Below are 13,555 nucleotides of genomic sequence, written 5' to 3'. Positions count from 1 at the left end.
GGTAATTTCCATCTAATTAACTTTAAAAAGGCAAAAACACTAATGGAAAAAACAAGTGCTATCTGCAAAGTTATAATTACCTGCATTTACACTCCGGGCATGCTTGCACATGGACAGTGTTCAACAGAACTGTTATGACGTCTCCCTGAATTGTTTTGTTTGGTTTCACTAATCTACCTCCCTTGCCTCAGCCACACAGATGTTGACTTTACTTTAGGATTCATAAAAGCATCTGCACAGGGTTAAATACAAAGGTACCCGCCACAGAAAGAGGGAAAGACAAAGAGAAGGAAAAGAAAAAAGAAAGAAAGGTCACCATGTTTCATTTGAGCCTCCTTCACAAAAAACTCTGTTGGTATTTGAGCACGGAAAACAAGTGTACTCTGAAAATACACATACTGAGATTGGTCTAAAATCCCTTGCTTTTTAATATTTGATGCCTTGTTAGAAGAGCAACACTGGTGAGGTGTTTGTCTCTGTTGTCTCTGTTGATCTCTGGCACACTGGGCCCCGTAGTGAGCTAGTGAGACTTGGCCGCAGACATTTTCCTGAAGCCCCCAGAACAAAACAGGCAAGTCTTGACAGTCTGTCCGCCACCGAGTCGTCACACAATCAGTTGCAGGAAACCAATCCCTAAATAGCAGTGATTCATCTCTTCATCACACACAATGCCAGTACACAGTGCACAAAGAAGCTCTCTCTTCCTCTCTCTCTCTCTCTCTGTCTTACCCTATCTGTCTCTACCCCTTCCCCCCAGTGTGGTCTCTCATGCTGCTTAAAAATAAGTGCTTCTCCCAGCTTTCTTTGCCCTGTGATTTACTGGCAGTGTTTAACTGCAGGGCAGCATCTTTTATTGTTACATGATCTGGGGCTGAAAGCTGACAAAATGGAATCTCTGTGCAACTACCTTTGTATGTGAGTAAGTGTATGTTCAGGGCAAAGTAGGGAGCGGGTGGAGGAATAAAGAACTTGTGTGAGAAACGTTTGTCTAAGTGCAATTCAAATCCTCCCAGCCTCCCGGTGCTGCTGACTGCGTATGTGTGTGTTTGTCATTCCACTAAATGGTTTCTTCCTTGACTTGATGGAGCAAGTGCCATCTCAAGGGAACGGGTTACACCACATGCACACACAAAGTAAAGCGCTCTGAGACTGGCGAAAAGCTCAGAACATTAGCGCAATCCATTTGTGAGAGGTAGAATATACGCAATACCAGGCAGGCTTGATTGTGTGTCTTTTTTGTCTGTGTGTAGTGTGTTGTTGTGTTGCCATGATAACTCCTCTCTTAATGGCAGAGAGCCCGTTGCTGCATTAGCCAATCCACTTCCTTCCCTTGCTTTTCTTTGCAAGGATATATCTCATTCAGATATACAGTCGACCTGGCCTCGCTGCAGTGGCTGTCCACCACAGTTGCATTTGGAACAATGATATCAGTACAGTATGTGATCAGATCATTGCCAGTGGATAATCACGCTAGCACAGGCCCACACACAACAGGTCCGGTGTATCGTTACGGCCTTGATGATCCATCAAGATGACGTGTGAAGGTCAGAGTAGCCGTGACCAACACAGCTGTCACATCTCCTCCCAGCACCCTCTTGGCTAACTGGCCTTCCAAAACACTCAGCACAAAACATGGCCAAGTGGGGAGCACGGGGGCCAAGGCCAACAGAACAAGCCTATATAACCCAGGCTGGGCTTGTATCGTGACACGATTACCCTCCATACAATAACACAAGATGTGGTGAAGAGGTGAGTCAGAGCTGTTTTGGTGTAAAGACACAAACAAGGACACTTTTGGCATATCCCGCAATGAAAAACAGGCATCATATGAAACTAGAAAACCTAAAGAGTCCATTGGTACCAACCATGTCACAATAGCTTATAAATAACGCTATGAAGCTGCGGTAATTTTAGTGAGGAAAAACTGGCATGGCCATTTTCAAAGGGGTCCCTTGACCTCTGACCTCAAGATATGTGAATGAAAATGGATTCTATGTGCACCCACGAGTCTCCGCTTTACAGACATGCCCACTTTATGATAATCACATGCAGTTTGGGGCAAGTCATAGTCAAGTCAGCACACTGACACACTGACAGCTGTTGTTGCCTGTTGGGCTTCAGTTTGCCATGTTATGATTTGAGCATATTTTGTATGCTAAATGCAATACCTGTGAGGGTTTCTGGACAATATTTGTCATTGTTTTGTGTTGTTAATTAATTGCCAATTATAAATATATACATGCATTTGCATAAAGAAAGCATATTTGCCCACTCCCATGTTGATAAGAGTATTAAATACTTGACTCCCTTTAAAGTACATTTTGAACAGATACAAAATGTGTCATTAATTTGCGATTAATTGCGGTTAACTATGGACAATCATGCAATTAATGGTGATTAAATATTTTAATCGATTGACAGCCCTAGTTAGAATAATTCCAGGTATGACGTAACGTAAGTACGGAAGTTATAAGACGACTGAGTTAGGTTTAGGAAAAGATCATGGTTTCAGTTCAAATAACACCGGAAGTGGCGTAACTTAAAAACGGAAGTTACGTGACAAAAACTACTTAGTTAGATTTAGGAAAAGATTGTGGTTTGGGTAAAAATAACTCCAGAAGTGGTGTAACTTAAGTACGGAAGTTAAGCGACAAAAACTACTTAGGTTTAGGAAAAGATTGTGGTTTGGGTTTAAATAACACCTGAAGTGGCGTAACTTTAGTACGGAAGTTACGTGACGAAAACTACTAAGTTAGATTTAGGATAAGATTGTGGTTTGGGTTTAAATAACACCTGAAGTGGCGTATCTTAACAAAAATGTCTTCCTTCCTAAGTTTGTCGCTCTTTTTACTACCTGGTTTATGTGGATTACATACAAATTGATTTTGTGGGATATACTGTATATGAATTATAGTGCATTATTTTTCGATGGTATAGCTACGAACGGTGTATGAGAACAGCTTGGTGTTAGAATTGGCTTTTAAGATTTAATTCAACACCCAATACAGCCACAATTTTCAATGACTGCCAGCTCTGTTGTATGAGGGGAAAATGCTATAGTGGAGCTGTGTGGACAGCAGATGTGATTCCACTTTGATTCCAATGCCTATGTGTGTGTACGTGTGTGTGGAGCTTCTATTAAATGGATCTGCTGTCTCCTTGATCAAGGGAGTCAATAAAGGGCCAGTCCTGTCAAACCCTCCGGGGTAAGTGTCTATGCACATATGTGTCCGTGTGTGTGTGTCCGTGTGTGTCCGTGTGTGTGTGTTATGGTCAGAATTTGAAGTACTCTGACAGGTGAGTGATTGAGTGCTTTCATTTCCCTCCAGCGACAACAAGACATGCACACACACACACACGCACACACACAAACACATACATAGTACACACACACACACACACACAGTGGAGGATGGAGAGAGCAAGAGAGAGCTGTTGTTTCCTAAAGGATGCTGCTCCTGCCTGCATGCTTAAATTAGCTCTAAATGTTTGGATTACACACGGGAGCTCTCACAGAGGATTTAGCAGCCGTAGCCTGGAGGATGTGTGGATGTTTCCATCTACATCACACACACACACGCATGCACAGTGCGCACACAAAAAGTGTCCTTATACATATCACAAACATATGTCACTCGACTCAATTATCACTCACTATATGCTGTGAAGTCTTGACAACCCAACATGAGTTGCATCCATCTCACTCAGACAAAAGATGAGGAAAAAGCAACATGCAAATATAAATGGTGTAAACAGCAGCAACTATTTCATTCACCGAGTTTTTGCTATGGGGGGGACATTGTTTCCCGTGCACTTGTTTTAAGAGTGCAGTCTTGGCTTTTGTTGGTGGGGGGAGGATAGGATATGCTAGCAGACATAGAGACAGGGAGAGAAAGGAGGAGAAAAAGAGAAGGGGAATGAGGGAGGTCAGCGCCCCCAGTCTCAGATAAAGGCCCTCTCCCTCCCTTCTGCCTCGGCTTTCGAAGCCCCTGCCAGGATCGAGAGGCGTCTCACGTTACAGCTGTCTCTCAGTGTCATCGTTCAGAAAGAGAGAGCACAAGCGAAAGAGAGCGAGAGACAGACAGAGTGCGAGAGAGACAGACAGACACAGAGAGAGAGAGGGGGAAAGCGGGACAATGCCAAAAGACCAAGCGGGGCTAGGCTTTCATAGCTGGACAAGAGAAAAACAACAACAGCAGCAGGTTCGACTGCGTGTGGAAGCCCTCGTGGTTTGGCTGCCTGGTGCTGTTTTTTAATAAGTGAAGTTAATGCAACATAAATTTCCACTACAATGTGGAAGTGTTTCGAAATGTGCTTTGACCTTTTCAGGACAAATTATTTCGAAATGTAGTGTGAACAGCGCTAGTCAGATCATTTCCTCTACACCATCTGGGACTAACTGAACACTTCCTAAGAAGAGAAAAAGGGGGAATAAATGTTTTAATACCTGGTTTTGTGTCAAGTGAGAACAGAGAGAGAGAAACACACTATACTCAGAGAAAGAGATGGTAATGACTGTGAGACTGCGTGCTACAGGGCTTCTGTGGATTAGACATCGTTGAGTCGCCTCTCCACACAGGGGTATCCATTTTTAACTTTAAAATGCTAAAAACAGCAGCTTGTCCCACGTCCAGTAATGACTAATCCAATGACTGTTAGCATTTCAGCCTGCGCTGCTAACAAGGTGATGCCATGTAGGTCAGTACTGAGTTAAGTCAAATTTAGATTGAATGCTTATTTCTTTTCTGCAACTTTTTCTGGAGATAAATAAAGGATGCACGTGAAGATAAAAATGTCATGAAGGAAAGTACTAGGCGCTGTATATGCAGATTTTTCTCTCTAAACGGTAATGCTTACACAGCCGACACGGTGAGAGCTGATTGTACCGGTGTGGTTTACATAAAACAAGGTTCTGAACAAACACACATATAGCTATTGCACAGCTCAAAACTGCCTTCCTATTTGTTTTTCCTCTATCCTTGTCATTTCTCATGGCGCTCTGTAGGAGTTAAATATTTAAAATTCTGGCTTAGCTTGGAGCAGGCTTTGCCAGCGCAGCTAAAATAAAAAGCCTTTGTGGCAGGAGTGACCAGATTTTAAATGCTGAAGAAGATCAATAAATGGGGGCTGTCGAGGCGCAATCTCATGCATTTGTGTGTGTGTGTGTGTGTGTGTGTATGTGTGTGTCCTGTCCCTATGCGTAAATGCCTGTGTTCTGACAGCAAGTGTGTGTTTGTGTCTGTGTGTCTACGTGCGTCTTAACACCCACCGAGGCTCACAGCTCCCCTGCCTGCTACAAGCTATTCTATAGTATCATCAAGAACCCCACTGACCCAGGAGGCACACCAATAGAGAAACCAATATCATTCCCATTCCCACATCCCAAACGTTCTTCCTATTTCTTTTCCATTCCCAGTATCCTTTTCCCATCTGAGCACAGCCAGCATGGGTGAATTGTAGAGAAAAGTGTAAATACAGGCCCCCTGCTACAGATTGAGAATGTCAAGGTGTGGTAAACATCCAACTAAATAGCAGGTTTTCCAGACTTCATTGACATTTCCATAATCAAGTTCCTGCTGAGACAAAATGACGGGCATCTCGACAAGACGGACAGGGAGGGGAGAAAAACGACAGAAAACATTTTGTTTGGTTTTCTTAGTAAACAAAATCACTAACAACATCATGTTTATGCTGTTCCAATCCAGCCTATTTCAGCTAATGTTTAGAGACCCTGAATGTATAAAGCACAATAACACTGATGATTTCTTTTCAAGAGAAGAAATACATTCATAATGTTTCCATATTCTTTGTTTCTTGTCACTCTTAGGTTTTATAAAGATTACATTAAGAGGATGCTTTAAGCTCACATAAAGTGAAAACCTTCTTTGCTGTGTGTCTTTACCGCATGAATATGTGATGGAGACAAACTTGAATTATGAGGACTTATGCATGCTGTTCTACGGCTCAGCAAAACAAGAAGTACATCTGTATTTTCGCCTCCTCGCTAATGTAGAAAACAACAACAGCCTTGAAGTGGAAAAAATCATCAGGACCTTTTGAGACTTCATTAAAAGAAACTAGCCCGGACTTTCCAAAACAATGCATCTCTTTGGAAGGGAAAATCAACCTTTTCACCTTGCTGATGGAAAAACAGGCATCCAAACGAGACAGAGCGAGCACAAACAACCTTGACTTTCATCAAGGAAATTCTCACATTGAATGATAAATAGAGGCCCAGGGGACGAACGGCAAAGAAGCAGCTTATCGTCTTTCCCTCCCAAATTTGGCCGCTCTGTCTTCTGTCTCCTGAAAGTCAACGCGGGGTGACCCACTTGCACTTTACACTGCTTATTGTTCGGTAATTAATCCACCATATGTAATCCACACAGCAATGTAGAGACGACTAAAACGGGTGTTGATTTGTTTAGTCTTAATTAACAGTTGAGATTGTTCATTTGTTTTCTACAACAGGAGGCATATGTGTCCTATCTCATTAGCTTGGCTTTCGAAACATGGATGCATTTCTCATTATGGCAGACATTTCTGCTCAAATATACGCAGAATATTTGAAAAAGCTCCCATTAACAATGGCCATCGTCAAGCATTCACTTTAGACAATTATTTGTGTACCCTGATGATGATCAGGACTTCCAGTGAACCTGCGGTGTTACCAAAATAGCTACGCAACATAAGGTTAGGTAGATCATCTGAGAGCTAACCAACTTTCCAGCTGAGAGGACATTAACCTGTGAGGCCATGTAAACACGTATCAATACGTGAGCTGCCTGCATGGGCCTGTAACACACAGCAACACAACAGTAGGCCATGACAGACACACAGCAGCACCGATTTCATCTGTAACAATAAGAGGCATGATCAATCTAATGCCTAGAAGCTTTTAAGGCTTGCGCTAAAATTCGTCTTCTTCTCAAAGGACCATTAGCCCTTATAGGATTAATGTCTACTTCCAAAACATCTGTTTAAAGTCCTCAGTTTCTTTGGTGCATTATTTCATTTGTCATTATTGTTTTTCTGTGTGTGTGCATGAACATTTATATGTAAATGGCTGATGGATGGCGAGGGACGAGGAAATATGATCAGGAGTATGTCTAACATTAGTTCTTGAATCATTTGGTTAACACAGAGCAGACCTCTTCTTCCTCTCCAAATTTCACAGCTCTGTGTCAGCGCTAACATGCAGAGATTTGACAGGGCTCCCAGATGGCCATTATTATCAATAGATTGTTTGTAGGGCTAATTAATATCTGTCTAAATGTAAAATACTGATAACAACGGCATGAAATGTTGGACGTTACAAAGAACTTTATATAGACCATAAAAAAGTATCATTGCATAAGTATGGTAATAAAATAGTCATTATCAATTTATTCTTCTGCTATCATGTCTAAGGAATACATCATTTACATTATGATATATCTTGTACAGTACATACTGTAGCCCAGGGAAGTCAGTGATAGGCTTAATCAGCAACAAACTCACTGTTAGAGATGTGCAATATTGAAATGTTTACTTTTTTTAAATAACTGATCATTTCTCTTGTCATGTTTACCAACACTGATACCAATATGGATATATACATTTCAGTTTAAACTGTACAATAAGTGTGATCCTTGTAGAGCTGCAACAATTACTCGATTAGCTGTAACTATTAAATTAATCGCCAACTATTTGATAATCAATTAATCGGCTTGAGTCATTTTTTAAGAAAAGAAAGTCAAAATTTTCTGATTCCAGCTTCTTAAATGTGAATATTTTCTGGTTTCTTTACTAATAACTGAATATTTCTGAGTTGTGGACTAAATAAGACATCTTGTCTTGGGCTTTGGGAAACACTGGTCGTCATTTTTCACCATTTTCTGACATTTTATAGACTAAACAAGTAATCAATTAATTGAGAAAATATTCGACAGATTAACCAACAAAGAAAATAATCTTTATGAAGCCCTGAATCCTTGGTATAGCACCTCAAAACATTGATTCATTCATTCATCTCCTGATTTAATAACACTGTAGTTTTAAGGTTTCTGCGATAAGTCAAGTGGATGAGCACACTTTTGGTAAATGTTGGCATAGCATTTACTTTGTTCTTGCATTTGTTTCTGCAGCAGGTGAACCCTTATAAGTGCCGACTGTCACACAAGTGAAAACAAGTTTTGGTTAACATAAAAATGTGGAACTGCTCAATCATCACAAAAGTTGATGATTATCCGAAACATGTTTGTGGTTGTCGCATTTAACAGAAATAGTGTGTTATGGCATAAATAAATTAAAGTGCACACTCATGCACTTGTCATAATTGACAGATGAATCATTCACATGCCCGATGCATCCATTTTAATATCACTCCCAGTACGAAGTGAAGCTGTGACATATTTTTAAGCAAGCGTTGCCTCATATACCAACGACTTGATCGATGTCATGCACACCTAATAAATCTCACTTCACTTCATTTACAAAAAAGACACAAACTATGGGTTTCCTCCAAAGAAGAAAAGAAAGATAGCACCATATTCAATAGTAAAGGATTATAGAGAATACAGCCATGTGTGCACATGGGATTGTCTTCTCAAAAGCTGTCCAAATTCTGTCAGATTCAGCACCCCCAGACACAGAGCTCGTGAACCTAATTTCACCTAATCAGCTTAGTCAATAGCAACCGTTTGCTGTGACTTTGGTAGACATGCAAATAGGGCTTAACTATGTCTATCCTTAATTCCTGAATGTTCAAGTCAAGCGGAAGTCCTCCTTTATCTCTTCAAAAACAACAGTTCCAATTTGAGAGAGAGTAAGAGAAGCAAAGAGAGAGAGAGAGAGAGAGAGAGAGAGAGAGAGAGAGAGAGATAGATAATAAAACTCCAACCGAGTTGATTTTTTTTTTTTCTGGCCTGGCAAGAAGAGACATCTCTGATTTGAGTGTGCTTGAGGTAGCACAGTGTGCTTTCATTTCAAACCAACATGGCAAACAAACTCTGACAGATTTGTTCCCCTTTCTTCACTTTTGCTCTTGCTCACTCTCTCTCAAATTATGGGAAAACACACTGCACAAATATATTAGCACTTCTTGTTGGTTTGTATGTTCAGCTGCACGCACATATGAGATTCACATTTTCTAACAAATCTGCACAAATGACGCCAGCAACAACAACAGATAGTTATGATGATAGTGGTAGAAAAACTGCGAGACACTGTTCCGTTTCAATTCACTGATACCACTAATGGCTTCTTAGCAGCTCCATGAAATCAAGCAGCTGTCATGTCGATGCATCAGCAGTGAGAGGAGGGAGAGCCGTCCTCATAAGGACAGAGGCACCGCGCCTTCATGTTTGGCTAAACATCTGCTCCTCTGCACTCCAGCTTTGCAGCAATAAACGGGCAAACAAAAGAGGTGGGAGGTGAAATGATCAGATTTTCCATTTCAAAGCATTTGTTCCGTTTGTTTTCTTTTCCCCTCCTCTTTCTTAAACTGCTCACAGGACATGGAGGGAGAGAGTGAGATCAAGTTTTAACTGCGAGGGACAGAGAGCAAATGCATGAGCTAAAATAACACCTTTTGTAAGATGGATGACAAGAAATTAAATAAGGTCACCGTTTTTCCAAGAGTCTCCTGTCTAAAGTGTTGCAAACCAGCATTATATATCCCATGATAAGAGATGCATGTGCACTGTGTTAAACTTGTCAATCTGGGGAAATCCATTAATCAATTCAACTTTGTGTAAACAACACAAGAACACCAATAAAGGTTTCTTTAAAAGGCCAATAAATACCTTTTTAATCACATCATTATTTCAAACAACTCAGCTTATTCAAAGAACGTGTAATCACTTGTTATTTGGCAGTTCCATTTCATTTTGACTGTTCTTCACCTTAATGAGATTCTTGGTAATTAATATCCTTCCTTTCTTCCTTCCCTCCTTCCTTCATTCATTCATTCATTCATGTTCAGAGTAAACTTTCAAATCAGCAACATATTAGCTTAATAAATACTTTTGTTTAATTAGGGCATGTGCCTGTCTTATCTCCAATAATCACAACCCTGACATACACTACAACACTACGTCACTTTATATTTTGCTTTGTCAATCTGGGAAAATCCATTAATCAATTCAACTTTGTGTAAACAACAACAAGAACACCAATAAAGGTTTCTTTAAAAGGCCAATAAATACCTTTTTAATCAAACAACTCAGCTTATTCAAAGGACGTCTAATCACTTGTTATTTGGCAGTTACATTTCATTTTGACTGTTCTTCACCTTAATGAGATTATTGGTAATTAATATCCTTCCTTTCTTCATTCAGTCGTTCATTCATTCGTTCATTCATTCATTCATTCATGTTCAGAGTAAACTTTCAAATCAACAACATATTAGCTTAAATAAATACTTTTGTTTAATTGAGGCATGTAACCTGTCTTAACTCCAATAATCACAATCCTGACATACACTACAACACTACGTCACTTTATATTTTGCTTTGTCAATCTGGGAAAATCCATTAAAACAACAACAAGAACACCAATACAGGTTTCTCTAAAAGGCCAATAAATACCTTTTTAATCCCATAATTATTTCAAACAACTCAGTTTATTCTTGTTCTTCCTTTTAATGCGATTCTTGGTAAATAATATCCTTCCTTTCTTCATTCATTCATTCATTCATTCATGTTCAGAGTAAACTTTCAAATCAACAACATATTAACTTAAAAATAGCATAAATACTTTTGTTTAATTGAGGCTGTCTATCTCCAATAATCACAATCCTGACATACACTACAACACTACCTCACTTTTATATTTTGCTTTTTTTAAAGCAAACATGTCGACAAACAAACACAAACTGTCCCCCTTCTTTCACATCAAACTACCAATCTATTAAACCACCTTCATGTTCTTGCTGAAAAACCACAATTAATATCCGTCCTTCCTTCCTTCCTTCCTTCCTTCCTTCCTTCAATCATGTTCATAGTAAACTTTCAAATCAACAACATATAAGCTTAAATAAATACTTTTGTTTAATTGAGGCTGTGTCTGATTTATCTCCAATAATCCCAATCCTGACATACACTACAACACTACCTCACTTATCTTCCCTTTAATGACATTCTTGGTAATTAATATCCTTCCTTTCTTCATTCATTCATTCATGTTCAGAGTAAACTTTCAAATCAACAACATATCAGCTTAATAAATACTTGTGTTTAATTGAGTCTGTCTTATCTCCAATAATCACAATCCTGACATACACTACAACACTACTTTATATTTAGCTTTTTTTAAAGCAAACATGTCGACACACAAACACAAACTGTGCCTCTCTCTTTCACATCAAACTACCAATCTATTAAACCACCTTCATGTTCTTGCTAGAAAAACCACAATTAATATCCTTCCTTCCTTCCTTCAATCATGTTCATAGTAAACTTTCAAATCAACAACATATAAGCTTAAATAAATACTTTTGTTTAATTGAGGCTGTGCCTGATTTATCTCTAATAATCACAATCCTCACATACACTACAACACTACCTCACTTCTCTTCCCTTTAATGACATTCTTGGTAATTAATATCCTTCCTTTTTTCATTCATTCATTCATGTTCAGAGTAAACTTTCAAATAAACAACATATTACCTTAATAAATACTTGTGTTTAATTGAGTCTGTCTTATCTCCAATAATCACAATCCTGACATACACTACAACACTACTTTATATTTAGCTTTTTTTAAAGCAAACATGTCGACAAACTGTCCCTCTCTCTTTCACATCAAACTACCAATCTATTAAACCACCTTCATGTTCTTGCTAAAAAAAACACAATTAATATCCTTCCTTCCTTCCTTCAATCATGTTCATAGTAAACTTTCAAATCAACAACATATAAGCTTAAATAAATACTTTTGTTTAATTGAGGCTGTGTCTGATTTATCTCTAATAATCACAATCCTCACATACACTACAACACTACCTCACTTCTCTTCCCTTTAATGACATTCTTGGTAATTAATATCCTTCCTTTTTTCATTCATTCATTCATGTTCAGAGTAAACTTTCAAATCAACAACATATTACCTTAATAAATACTAATTGAGTCTGTCTTATCTCCAATAATCACAATCCTGACATACACTACAACACTACTTTATATTTTGCTTTTTTTAAAGCAAACATGTCGACACACAAACACAAACTGTCCCTCTCTCTTTCACATCAAACTATTAAACCCCCTTCATATATGCATGCTGAATAAAACCACAAACAGGACGTGACCTTCTGTCTCATTAAAGTCTACAACTTTGGTAAGAACTTGAAAACAGAAAACTGTGGCTCCATTTCCCTTTAAAGTGTCCCTGTGTGTGTGTTAGTGTGAGGGAGATAGTTAGTTACAGGAGGAGAGAGAGAGACAGATAGAGAGAGGTAGGGGGTGCTTACAGAGAGAAGGGGGACGAATTTAAAATAACCAAGATGGCGAGAGGCTTGTTGTTTTGGAAGGGGCAGAAAAAATGGAGGATATTGTAATATACACAAAGGGGATGAATTTCAACAACTCGGCCAAGCGGCTGCATGCTTCTTCTTCTTCTTCTTCTTCTTCTGCTGCTGCTCCGTGTTTGAGGAAGCAGACCGCGATACATGAGCAGCAGCAGCTCCACCAGGCAGGCTGGCTGGCCAAACGCTTGTAAAGACGAACAACTCTTGACCCAAATGAATATTATACTTCATAAGTTAATCCGAGGCGAAGTGAGAGCAGATATATTTACGTATTTGTCGCTTAATTGTTTTATTTTCCCGCCATCGAGGGGACTATTAGAACGGTGTTTTTTAAACGGTCAACCAACGGCTGCTGCGAGGACTAACGGCTGTCCAGTCTCGTAATCGTCGCTTAGTTACCGTCCTCTTTTTTAACGCAAAATACGACACTAAAAACACGATAAAACACCATAAAAACACCATAAAAACAAGCTTATAAAGTTAAATTCCTCACACATTAAAAGACGTTATTAAGTAATAGCGTGAAGGAAAGGACTGCGAGAGAGAAAAGGGACACAAAGACGGTTCCCACTATCAGGTCACACCACTCACAAGAAGACGAAAAAACACTTCGTTTTTATATGTTAAAAGAGATAAAACTTCACATCTACAACTACTGAACACACTAAATCACTTAAATACAGCGTAACACACGACATGAACTATCTATTAACCAGTTCAGAAAGAAAGTGAGCTCTCCGCAGCTCCTCGTCTGTGATGAGAGAGAAATAAAACACTTACCTTATTTTAGTTTCGACACTTTACTTATTTCCAACGTGGTGTTTTTTTGTTTTTTTAAGTTCAACTAAAAGAAACACTTCTTCGGGTCTTCTTCTTCTTCTTTTTCTTCCTTGGGTCGGTGTGTTTTGTTTTGGTTATGAAAGAGAAAGAGGTCGTGGACGAGTGATAAAGAAGAAGAAGAAGGGAATTGGGCAGTAATTGAGTCTCTCTCTCGGTGTGTGTGTTAGTTACTAACAGCAGATTGAAGGAGACTCTTCTCAAGGTTTATTC

At 39.2% G+C, this 13,555-nt stretch overlaps 1 protein-coding gene across 12 annotated transcripts in view; it reads right to left on the bottom strand.

Moving 5' to 3' along the window:
* baz2ba (bromodomain adjacent to zinc finger domain, 2Ba) overlaps positions 1–13,534 on the bottom strand; it is a 69,753-nt gene extending 56,219 nt beyond the window's left edge. For 8 of the 12 annotated variants that reach the window (XM_037790615.1, XM_037790592.1, XM_037790676.1 and 5 more), the window contains exon 1: positions 13,286–13,534. The gene's annotated coding sequence lies outside the window, so the exon portion shown is untranslated. The remainder of the gene's footprint in view (positions 1–13,285) is intronic. The other 4 variants (XM_037790608.1, XM_037790624.1, XM_037790632.1 and 1 more) reach the window with 1 other exon arrangement.
* Positions 13,535–13,555: the final 21 nt, after the last annotated feature.

This window comes from Sebastes umbrosus, chromosome 2 (genome assembly GCF_015220745.1).
Source record: "Sebastes umbrosus isolate fSebUmb1 chromosome 2, fSebUmb1.pri, whole genome shotgun sequence".
Classification (NCBI taxonomy): Eukaryota; Metazoa; Chordata; class Actinopteri; order Perciformes; family Sebastidae; genus Sebastes; species Sebastes umbrosus.
Note: the sequence above shows the minus strand (reverse complement) of the source record. Positions and strands in the feature narration are given on the sequence as shown.